Genomic DNA, 12775 nt, shown 5'->3' with positions numbered 1-12775 from the left:
TAATACTCCTCAGAACCCACTCTTACCACTCCTCTTTTCTTCCAAACCTGGACTGAAGCCCCGATAGACCCCAAAAGGTGAGTACAAAGTACAAGAGGAGGTACACTATACTCCAAAAGAACTGCAAGAGGTTTCCAATTAATATAAACAGAAATTGGGGAATGTGTGTGGGAATGGATACTAAGAGTATGGGATAATGATGGAGGGAATATAAAGTTGGATAAGGCTCAATTTATTGATGTGCACACTGTTTTAGCTCGCCAAAGGAGTGTCAATGCAAAGTATCAGAAATGGGATGGTTTTTATAAAAGGAATTTATTTGGAATGAAAGCTTAGTGTTCCCAAGTCATGAAAAGTCTAAATCAAGGCACTATCAGAGATGCTTTCTCACCAAAGTCAGCTACTGTTCATCCCAGAGTGTTGCCACATGGTGAAGCAGGATGGTCACTGATCTCTGCCAAGGTTCCAGCCCTCCCCTCCAGACTTACTGTCTCCTCCGAGCTTCTCTGTGGGCCCAGCCTCTTGGGTCTTTGTAATTAAATGATCCTGTAGTCCTCTCTTTTAAATGGCAGGATCAAACATGGTGGCTTCCTTTTCTTGTGTTTGTCTGAGTCTCTCTGTGTTTCCAAATTTATATCAGACCCAGCAAGATGGTAGAGACTCAACCTGAGACACATCTCACCACATAGTCCAATTGAAAACCCTAAAGTGATCTTATCAAGTAATCTAATCAAAGGTCCCTCAGCTGCATTCAATGCAATCAAAGGGTATCACACCCAGAGGAATAGATTACTTTACAAACATAATATTTCTCTTTTTGGGATTCACAAAATAATTTCAAACTGCCACAGGCTCACTAAGCAGAGATTCTGGAGTCAGTGTTGTAATTCAGAGGGGTTAGAGCTCTTAACAGTTTGTTTGGGTAGCTGGTTGAAACATGGACCAAAAGATGGCTGACATTACCTGAGGTCAAAATGCTGGAACTTCCTTAGTGTAATGTAAATGAGGGAATCTAAATATTTAGAGAGTTTGGAATGCTAGAGTGGATTAATCATTAAGATCTGCTCACCCACTCCAGGAATATCTAGAGGACACACTTTTCAACAGGACAGTGAGGACTAAATTTGGGATACTAACTCCATCTTCCCTGAAGAGCTCTGTGGTTGCTCTTCTCTGTAGGTCAGATACTACTATGGCAACTGCTGTCACTGAGCTGGAATCCTTAAATACAATGTGGATGATCAGATCCTGAGTTTGCTGAAGCCAAGTGGCAGTACTTAATCACCAAAGACAAGGTGGATGTGGCTACCACAATGGACAGCTGACTCAAAGCAGCAATCAAACTAATTTGACACCCAGAGACCTATTGTGTTGGCTAGTAGATCATGGGATACTTTAAAAGTAAAATAGATGGGCAGTCTACTAAGTTCCTACTCTATCTGTTTAAGTAAAGGTGTTCTTAGTCAAGTGAACAAAAGTCTAACTCGAATTACAAAAAAATAGAGAGTCACAGTCCCTTAATAAATTCCCAGACTGGAGCAGATCCAGAGCCCCTTGAATGAGGAAAAGGCAGGATCCCCTTGAGGAAGGACCCTGTTACACTGTCAAAAATTTATACTTTTAATTTTCTTCCAGCCTTCCCCCAAAGAAACCAACACCCTTTTACTAGAATAACTATGCATTGGAGAAAAGGACATTATCAGACATTTTGGGAATTATTAGATACTGGCTCAGATTACATTAATTCCAGGAGACCTAAAACGTCACTGTGGTCCACAAGGCAGCATAGGGGCTTGTGGAGGTTGGGCGATCAATGGAGTTTTAGCTTAGGTCCAACACACAGCGTGTCTGCAGACATACTGTGGTTATTTCCCCAGTTCAGGAATGCCTAATTGAAATAGACATATTCAGCAACTGGCAGAATCCCCAGATTGGTTCCTTGATTTATAGAGTGAGAGTTACTATGGTAATAAAGGCCAAATGGGGGAAGTGGATGTGGTTCAAGTGATTGGACTCCCATCTACTGTATGGAAGGTCCAGGGTTCAATTCCTGGGGCTCCTGGTGAAGGCGAGCTGGCCCACACAGAGTTCTAACCCACATGGTGAGCTGGCCCAAACAGAGTGCTAGACCACACAGCAAGCTGGCCTGAGTGGAGAGCTGACACAGCAAGATGACACAACAAAAAGAGACATGGAGGAGAGACAATAAGAGATACAGCAGACCAGGGAGCTGAGGTGGCTTAAGACATTGCGCACCTCTCTCCCACTCCCAGTGCCACCTAAAAAGAAGATGAGCAGACACAGAAGGATGCACAGTGAATAGACACAGAGAACAGAAATGAGGGGGGTGGGTGGGATAAATAAAAATGAATAAATTTTTAGGAAAAAAAAAGAAAGTCACTAGAACTTTCCCTACCTAGCAAAATAGTAAAGCAAAGGCAATACCAGATTCCTGGAGGATTGCAGAGATCAGTGCCACCATGAAGGATTTGAATTATGCAGAGTGGTCATATCCAAAATGTTCCCATTCTACTCTCCTATTTTGCTTGTGCAGAAAACAGATGGATCTTGGAGGATGACAGTGGATTAACCTAAACTTAACCAACTAGTGATGCCAAATGCAGCTGCTGTCCCAGATGTGGTATCGTTGCTTGAGCAAATCAACATATCCCCTGGTACCTGGTATGCAGTTATCGATCTGGCAGGTAATTTGTTCTCAATTTCTGTTAGTAAAGACCACCAGAGATAGTTTGCTTTCAGCTGGCAAGGCCAGCAATATACCATCACTGTTCTACATCAGGGGTAAATCAACTCTCCAGCTCTATGTCATAATCTAGTCCGCAGGGACCTTGATCATCTCTACCTCCCACAAGACATCCACACTAGTCCATTATATTGATGGTTTCATGCTGATTGGATCTAGTGAGCAAGAAATAGCAATGACTCTAGACTTATTGGTAAGGCATTTGCATGTCAGAGGGTGGGCAATAAATCCAACAAAATTTCAAGGTCCTCCCACCTCAGTGAAATTTCTAGGTTTTCAGTGGAATGGGGCATGTTGAGATATACCTTCTAAGGTAAAGGATAAGCTGTTGCATCTAACCCCTACTATGACCAAAAAAAAAGGCACAATGCCTAGTTGGCATCTTTGGAATTTGGAGACAACATAATCCTCATTTGGGTATGTAATACTGACCCATTTACTGAGTGACCCAAAAAGCTGCTATTTTTAAGTGGGGACCAGAACAAGAGAACACTTTACAACAGGCCCACTTCCGATGGTGCTGTAAGTGTCGGTGGCAAATTGAGATGTTGTCTGGAGGCTTTGGCAGGCCCCTATAGGAGAATCACAATGCGGACCCTTAGGATTTTACAGCAAAGCCTTGCCATCATGTGCAGGTAACCACTCTCTTTTTGAGAAACAGCTTTTGGCCCACTACTGGGCTTCAGTAGAACCCAAAAGCTTAACCACAGGCAATCAAGTTACCATGAGACCTGAGCTGGGTGTTGTCTGACCTGCCAAGCCATAAAGTTTTGCAATGCACAGCTTTGCTCTATGATAAAATGAAAGTGGTATATCCGAGATAGGGCTAAAGTGCATCCTGAAAGCACAATTTGTGGGAAACAAAGCCATGTTGTTTCCATGGAAGCAAGTTACTTCCTTGACCACTGAGTCAAACTGTCCCTTGTGATTATCGGTGCAGATCACAATCTTGGCAGGGAAAGCACACCTGCAGGCAGAACAATAACATATAGAACAGAACGACCTGAGTAACAAGATTTGTGAGTATAGTTACTGATTTTTATAATAATAGTTCCAGTAAAGTTTGTTGGTGTTCATCAATCATTAGTTAATATAGAATGAGGTAAGGGTAATAGGTTAACTTGATTTTATGCTGAATGTCACGTATGTTAGGGGTATATATACTAGCCTCTCAACTCAATAAAGTTGTCTGATGAGCTTGAGAAATCAATGCTCTCAGATCCCCTGAACCCAATCTTTCTTTGTCTTTCATTCCCGATACCTCAGGTCACTGACCAAGATTCCGACAGGTGGCGCCCAGACGTGGGGCCCGAGGCAGAGGATTCATCAAGACACGGCAGCGTAGGATCTTCCACCTCTGGATCGGGAACGTGGAAAGTTGAAAAGCCTTTTTAAGGTAAGGAGCGTCGAAATTAATTAACCCGGGTAGATTGCTCCTTCATATTATTAAGTTTTGCTTTCCGCTAGCATCAGGGTATGGGTAATCAACCAGGACGCTTGGAAGAATATTCACAGGTTTTGAAAACACTGTTGCACAGTGTAGGCATCACAGTTAAGACTGCAGATTTGTTAGAATTGTTTGCTTTGGTTCAAAAGCATTGTTATTGGTTTCAACCACAAGGAAAGAATTTGATGAATGTTAAGCAATGGAGGCAAGTAATGAAAGCATTGCGGAGAGCATATCAGAAAGGAGAGAATATACCTGTATCAGTTTGGGCCTTAGGACAGCATATTGCTGCTGCATTAGATCCTTTGCAGTCTGACAAAGAAGAAGAGATTGTTCTTTTCTCAAGGGAGGAAACGGCTATGAATGATACAGGTAAAGACAGGAACTTGGAGGAGGATCAGGAAGAAGAAGAGTTATTTGAAGTTAAAGACACAAATCCACTCTTAACTAAATCCATGTCGGAACTAAATATTTCTAAGGCAAACATATATCCTAATTTGACTCATGAGGTTCCTTCTGCACCTCCAGAACCTGGAAAAGTACCTAGTGGACTTTTCTCTACGGACCTGCCTTATGTTCATGGCAGCTTTAAGCCAAATCCTGTGCCTGTTACTCCATTAATGAGATGTCTTTTACTGGGATCTAGTCAAGGTGAGCCTCTGGCTATGCAAGCTGTAGCAGCTTTTCCTGTAACTATTCAACAAATTCTTCCTGATGCTTAACACCCACAAGGGGGTGTCAAGTTTCATCCTGAGCCAAAAACTTTTAAACTATTGAAAGATTTAAAATGGGCAAAGATACTAAATAATGTCCTTGTTAGTGAAAGCAGGCTTGTAAGAAAACTCTGTTAAAGTGTTAACTAAGATAAGGAAACTATTCTGGCAGCAACTCTGCAAAACCCCTGCTGTCTACATGACAATGTAGCTATGGGCTAGTGGGGTTAATAGAGTTAAGCCACTGAAAAAAGAGAAAAACATGGCAACATTGGTGTTCTGTTTTATTTCCATGCTAATTCTAATTGGGCTTATTTAACCAAGATAATAAAATTAGTACAAAATTTTTATCAAGGTTTAAAAAGGAATTTTCAGTTTTAAATCAATAGTTTACTCCTGAACTTCAAGTCTCAGAATAGTCTTACAGAGTAATAATCCAAAAATGTGTGTTAACGGTCTGTCTAAACTGCTAAATTAGAGTTTTAACTACATTTTTGCTGCTCAAGTTATCTTAACTGATTGCTGATAACTAATAAAAATGTTTCCAAGCACAAGCTTGCATGTTACAGGCAACATGGATTCCAGAAGAAACCTTAAGATGTGATATTTAAAATGTGATATAATGGAGAGCTTAAAAGCAGCTATACCAAGAAAGTAAGAATTATGAGTTAATTGTAAACTGTATGTTTCTGTTACTGTGTTGTTGATTGTTCTGTGTGTGTTCGTTCAATGTCAGTGTATATTTTGATACCTCCGGATGGTAATATAAATTAATAAAAATTTATAAAAGAGCTCTATTCAAATGGCCAAAAATTAAATAAGCGCTTATATTAACACATAAGTTTAAATGTTAATAAGATCTCTACGATGATAAAAATTGTGAGTCTTGATTAACAAAATTACTATGTCTTTTTATGAAAGGTTGTTCTTGCCTAGATTGAAATGAATAGCTTATTTTTCTTCACAGGATAATATGAAGGACGTAAAACTTAAATGAATATTAAAAAGGTTAAAAGTTTGTGAGAATGCTAATTGAAAATTAATAAGTTTTTGCAAAAAAGTGTGTTTTGCCCTAAAGTAGGATGGCTAATTTTCATAAACTCTTGGAACTTAAATGCATGTGGCAAGTTATAGAAAGTATTGTGGTAACTTTAAGTTAAAAAAAAAAAAAAAAAGTGATCTGTAAAAGTAAAATTTGTCTTAAAATAATATAATTATAGTCTATATGGTTATAAATAATTATAAAAAGTCTTATGAAACATTGTTTAAATTAAAGTGTTTAAGTGGCTAATTCCAAAAGGTCATTATTAAACAAACCTGAATTAATAATAATAATGATAATAATAATAAAAGGTAATTTTATAACAGAAAAGCTTGGCTGCAGCCAGCCTCCTTTGACAACTTGCTACTAGGAAACTGTTTCTGATATTGCATGCTACTAAGTATTTAAAGTAAAGAAAAGTTTATTATTTTAACAAGCTTGTTAAGTGTTGACGGTATTATGTTATGAGAAGTTTGCTTGATAACTTCGTATATGGGCTATATGAAATGTGTTTTTATTATGAAGGAAACAGGAAATGATTTTGTCCTAAGATAAAATGATTGGTTATTAAGAAAGAGTAAAATATGGAACAAAACCTGAGTGAATACTAAAAGTGCAGAAGGTTCGTAGAAAAGAAACTTTTATAATTAAAGTTAATAAAATTTGATGGGTCTATCTATAAAATTTTAAAAGCTTTAATATCAAGTAGTATATGAATGCAAAGTTAAAATTTTGTTCTTTCTCAAAGCTTCTCAAATCATTAATCTGTTTTGGTAAAAGTTTTTATCCTCAATAATCAGTATACAAAGAAAGTCTGTTTTATCAAAATAGCTTCTTGTGCTTTAACCTCATCATTTCCTCGGAAAAGTTTTATCTCTTTTAAAGGAACATAATGTTCAAAACTGCTTTCTTGAAATCAAATCCTGAAAAGTAGCCTTTTATTCCAAACTAATTATAAAAGATTTGTTCTTTTACCTTGAAAGAAAAATTATAAGCTGAATAAAAGGTGTTTTAAAGTGTTATAACCCTCTGTTAATTAAAATTGTATGAGTAAAAGATTTCTATAAATGCTTAAAAGTGTATAAAGTTACCAATATATCAGCATAATATTAAAAAGAAAAGTACAATGTGGTTAATTGTGGTTTTAATTATTATAAAAGAGTGTGTGTCATAGAAACAACCTCTTATCATAGATTAAAGTAACAACACTGTAGTATGCAGCAATCCCAAACACTTCTAGTTGCAAAAGTTAATGTCCAGCTGTGTTGCTATCACTTTGTTTTAAAACTTGCTAAGACTTTCTTTAGTGTCTTCTTAGACAAATCAAGCCAGCTGCATTCCTCTATCTGTAAAAAATGCAACAATAAACTTTTGCAGTGCTTTTCAGGGCTATGTGCATAGCCCAACTATCTTGTACAGTATTTACTATAGTAATAGTAATAAAAAAAGCAGCATACGTTACTTCTCAAAAAGAACAGGCTTGGCAGACTCCATTCACGTCTGCTCAGCGTACTGAACTTGCTGCCATCATTAAGGTATTAACAATATTTAAGAAACCTTTGAATATTGTCTCTGATTCTGAATATGTATGCCTTACTGTTAAGCATATTGAAATGGCTCATATCTTTGTTACTGATGAATTATCTCAACTTTTTGCTGATTTGCAACATCTCATTAGATTAAGACAGCATCCTATTTACATTACACATATACGTTCTCATACATCTTTGCCTGGTCCTATAACAGCAAGTAATGCTTGAGCTGATTTATTAGTGGGGTGTTTACAAAGTGTTCATGATTACCATGCTTTAATTCACATTAATGCTAAAGGCCTGCTAAATAAATATCAAAAGTTAACAAGACTACAAGCACAGGAAATTATCCGTACTTGTCCTACCTGTGGACCACTAACAGCAGTGCCTTTTCAAGCTGGAACTAATCCCAGAGGCCTGACTCCTAATCAATTATGGCAGATGGATGTTACCCACATTCCATCCTTTGGTAAACTACAACATGTTCATGTTTGTATTGACACTTATTCTCATTTCATGTGGGCTACTGCTCAAAGTGGGGAATGGTTTCATCATGTTCGCTCACATCTCTGGTCTGCTTTTGCTGTAATGGGATGCCCTCTAAAAATTAAAACTGATAATGAACCTTCCTATATTAGTAAATCCTTTGCTTCCTTTTGTAGGAAATATGCTATTGAACATGTTACCAGCATTCCCCATAATCCTACAAGTCAAGCTATTGTTAAAAGATACCATCATACTCTCAAAACTATGCTTTTAAAACAAAAAGGGGAAGATGATGGTATGATATCACCTAAAGACCAACTGGCTAAAGCTTTATTTACCTTAAATTTTCTTAATGTTTATGATTCTATGACACCAGCTGAATGTCATTTTGGACATTCTCAAACATCCACAGAAATTGCAGAATCTGAGAATCAACCAGTATTTTGGAAAGATGCTTTAAGTAATGAATGGAAAAAAAGGCAGGGTTAAAGTATGGGGGGGAGGTTATGCTCTTATCATTTCAGAAAATGGAGAAGAAATCTGGCTTCCAGCAAAAAGGATTAAACCTAGGACTGAAGAAGTGGAGTCTCCTACACATATGGGTCCTACTGATAGTGAGTGAAACCGGCAATGGTAATTACACATATTGGGCTTATATCCCTAATCCCCCATTACTTCGAGTGTTAACCTGGAAAGATCCTTCTTTTCCTGTCTATTTAAATAGAACTCATATATTTCCTGGACCCGTGGATGATAGACTACCACTTAAGCCATGAGAAGAAGGACAAAGGATTTATAATCTCCTTCTTCCATTTGATTTCTGACCTCTTTGCATTGGCAATCGCCTACCATGTATGGCTGTGAAAAATAGAACTATGATCAATTTTAGCCATAATAATACTAAATCTTTGGTAACTTTATTACCATCCTATCAATACCAAGAATATAAGTATCCAAGTTATAGTTGTCCTAAGAGGAATGCTGGTGATATGCAAAGATGGTATGAGTGCCATATGGGAAGAGGATCTGTCGTTTTTAATGATTCCTATGGAATAGTTTGGGAAAGTGCCCCTATGGGGAATCCCAACAAATATCAGGGCAGATTTATTTGGTATGGTATAAATAGCTTGGGACAACAAATTAATAATATGCAGTATCCCTTTCATGAATCCCTTGATTTGGATGAAAAAATAATTTTTACCAAAAATAGTAGTGATTGGAATAATATAGGGAAATGGGTTCCTCTTCCATGGTGTAATAGCACTGGAGTCCATGATCAAAAACAAATATGGAAAGTCTTCTTAGGAGTGGCATCTACTTCTGAATGGAAAGGTAATAAAAGTATGGATGGACAATATTTACAATTAGATCAAATTCATCATTTTCAATCATGTGTCAGAGATCCATATGTGTTTGTGGTAGAGAAGGCTACCATTACTGAAAATGCTTTATTTTATAAGGATGGGGCTTTGTATACTTCCTTGTCTGAGAATATTTTACAGAATGGAGATATTATCACCATGGCTCGCCGAAGACGAGGAGTGTGGATCCCGGTGAAAATGAATCAGATGTTGCAGTCATCTGAAAGTCATCTTCTTTTCCACCTGGCTCAAGGACTGTTGAAATGATCTAAGAGATTTTTGGGACTTCTCATAGCTGGCATTCTTGGCCTTATTGGTGTCATCACTGCTGCTGCCACTGCTGCTGTTGCATTGCATGAGATGGTGCAAACACAGCAATACGTGCATGATTGGCACAAGAATGCAAGTGACTTATGGCATAGTCAGGAGCACATTGATGAAGGACTTAATGACAGAGTTAGTGATTTGGAATCTGCTGTTTTACACTTAGGAGACCAAGTTTATAATTTGAATTTGTTAAGAGGATTGAAATGTGATTGGAATGAAAGTAATTTTTGTATTACTCCTTTGAATTATAACATTTCTATGTTTCAATGGAATAAGATCAGAAATGATTTGTTAGGACACAAAGGAAATATGTTATTAGAAATTGAGGAATTGCAGAAAAAGATTTTAGAAATGTCTCTTAATCAGATATACGTAGATAATGATAAGGACATCTTTAATGATTTGATTTCACATTTAAATAAGTTTAATCCTGTTGATTGGTGGAAGTCTCAGCATTTCTTATCTGCCTTAGGAATAGGGATATGTGTATTAATCCTGTTGCTCATGGTTGTCGCTTGCCTGGGTAAAGGTGTTTGCCAGAGATTGCACCGTTTGGACACAATGGGACAGGCTAATAACTTAGTACTTGCTAAAACACTACAATAGTACCCCGAAGTCAGTGAGCTTGGCTGGTAGTCAATGATGGGTAAGACCCCCTGGGGGGCAACCTAACACAGGCACAGTCACCCTGACTAAAACAAAAAGGGGGAATTGTGGGAAACAAAGCCATGTTGTTTCCATGGAAGCAAGTTACTTCCTTGACTACTGAGTCAAACTGTCCCTTGTGATTATCAGTGCGGATCACAATCTTGGCAGGGAAAGCACACCTGCAGGCAGAACAATAACATATAGAACAGAACGACCTGAGTAACAAGATTTGTGAGTATAGTTACTGATTTTTATAATAATAGTTCCAGTAAAGTTTGTTGGTGTTCATCAATCATTAGTTAATATAGAATGAGGTAAGGGTAATAGGTTAACTTGATTTTATGCTGAGTGTCACATATGTTAGGGGTATATATACTAGCCCCTCGACTCAATAAAGTTGTCTGATGAGCTTGAGAAATCAATGCTCTCAGATCCCCTGAACCCAATCTTTCTTTGTCTTTCATTCCCGATACCTCGGGTCACCGACCAAGGTTCCGACACAATTTCCCATGGCCCTCTCTCCTGCCACATTACCTTCTCTTTCCCAGCCCACAGTTAAGACCTCTTGAGGAGTTCCTTACAAACAATTGACTAAGGAAGAGAAAACTTGGGCCAGTTTTACAGATGGTTCTGCAAGATAAGCAGGTACCACCTGAAAGTGGAGAGCTGCAGCATTCCAGGCTTTTCTGGGATGTCCCTGAAGAACAGTGGTGAGTGGAAATCCTTCCAGTGGGCAGACCCTCAAGCAGTGCACCCGGTTGTCCATTTTACTTGGAAGGAGAAATGGCCAGTGGTGCCTTGGCACACTGATTCATGGGCTGTCACCAATGGTTTGGCTGGATGGTCAGGAACTTGGAAGGAACATGATTGGAAAATTGGCGACAGAGAGGTCTGGAGAAGAAGTAGGTGGATAGACTTTTCTGTGTGGGCAAAAAACATGAAGATATTTATGTCCCACATGAATGTTCACAAGAGGTTGACCTCAGCAAAGGAAGATTGTAATAATCAAGTGGATAAGATGACCTGTTCTGTGGATACCTGTCAGCCTCTTTCGCCAGTCACTCCTGTCACTGACCAAAGAGCTCATGAAAAAGTGGCCATGGTGGTAGGGATAGAGGCTATGCATGGGCTCAGCAATATGGACTTCCATTCACCAAGGCTGACCTGGCTACAGCCACTGCTAAGTGCCCAATCTGCCAGTAGCAGAGACCCACACTTAGTCCTGAATATGGCACCATTCCCGGAGGTGATCAGCCTGCTCAGACCTGATTGCAGTTTGAATATATTGGACCCCTTCCATCATGGAAGGGGAAGCAATTTGTTCTAAATGGAATAGATACATACTCCAGATATGGGTTTGCCTCCCCTGCATGCAATGCTTCTGCCACAACTACCATCTGTGGACTTACTGAATGTCTTATCCACCATCATGGTGTTCCACACAGCATTGCGTCAGATCCAGGAACCCACTTCACAGCAAATGATATGCAGGAATGGGCACATGCTCATGGAATTCACTGGTCTTACCATATTCCTGATCATCTTGAAACAGCTAGATTGATAGAATGGTTGAGTGGTCTTTTGAAGCCTCAATTATGGCACCAACTAGATGGCAATACCTTGCAGGGCTGGTGCATTGTCCTCCAAGGGTCTCTGTATGCTCTAGATCAGCATCTACTCTATGGTCCTATTTCTTCCATAGCCAGGTTTCATGGGTCCAGGAATCAAGGGGTGGAGATGGGATTGGCACCACTCACTATTACCACTAGATCCACTGGGAAAATTGTTTGCTTCCTGTCCAAACATCCTTAAGCTGTACTGGCCTATAGGTCTTAGTTACAAAAGGAGGAATGCTTCCACAAGGAGATGCAACAAGGGTTCCTTTGAACTGAAAGGTAATGCTGCCACCTGGACACTTTGGGACATGGTGAGTTAGGTTGAAATCATGGGCAGGCAAATCTCTCTCTCTCTCTCTCCTTCACTCCCTTTCTCTCTCTCACCCCCTCCCCCTCTCTCTCCCCTCCCTCTCTCTCTCTCTCTCCCTCTCTTTATTTTTGTTTGAGGTACCAGGGCTGGGGATTGAATCTGGGACCTTGTATGTGGGAAGCCGGTGCTCAACCACTGAGTCACACTGGCTTTCCTGAGTTGGGTTTTTCACTTATTGCTTGTTGCTCATTTTTGTTTTTAGGAGGCACCTGGGACTGAACCTGGGACTGAACCTGGGACCTCTCACATGGGAAGCAGGCACTCTACTGCTTGAGGTACATCCACTCCCATAAACTTTTCTTCTGAGCTCGTTTAACTACAGGTCATATTACCTGTGCATATGCAGAAAACAGACTCTTATCCTTTAGTTGACCTTTGAGAAACCAGGAATCTTGGTTCCTTTCTTAGAACCAAGATTACAAGATCAGGAAGGTATCAGAAGCAAATCAAATGTGAGATGTCCTTCAAT

The 12775-nt window shown here is 39.1% G+C and overlaps 1 long non-coding RNA gene across 1 annotated transcript; it reads left to right on the top strand.

Annotated features, from left to right (window-relative positions):
- The first annotated feature begins 3622 nt into the window (after positions 1-3622).
- LOC131279530 (uncharacterized) lies at positions 3623-10109 on the top strand. The gene is made up of 2 exons (XR_011649509.1): positions 3623-5578; positions 8509-10109. It is a non-coding gene; the product is annotated as an uncharacterized lncRNA (long non-coding RNA).
- Positions 10110-12775: the final 2666 nt, after the last annotated feature.

This window comes from Dasypus novemcinctus, chromosome 8 (genome assembly GCF_030445035.2).
Source record: "Dasypus novemcinctus isolate mDasNov1 chromosome 8, mDasNov1.1.hap2, whole genome shotgun sequence".
Classification (NCBI taxonomy): Eukaryota; Metazoa; Chordata; class Mammalia; order Cingulata; family Dasypodidae; genus Dasypus; species Dasypus novemcinctus.
This window is presented reverse-complemented; position numbering and strand designations above follow the sequence as displayed.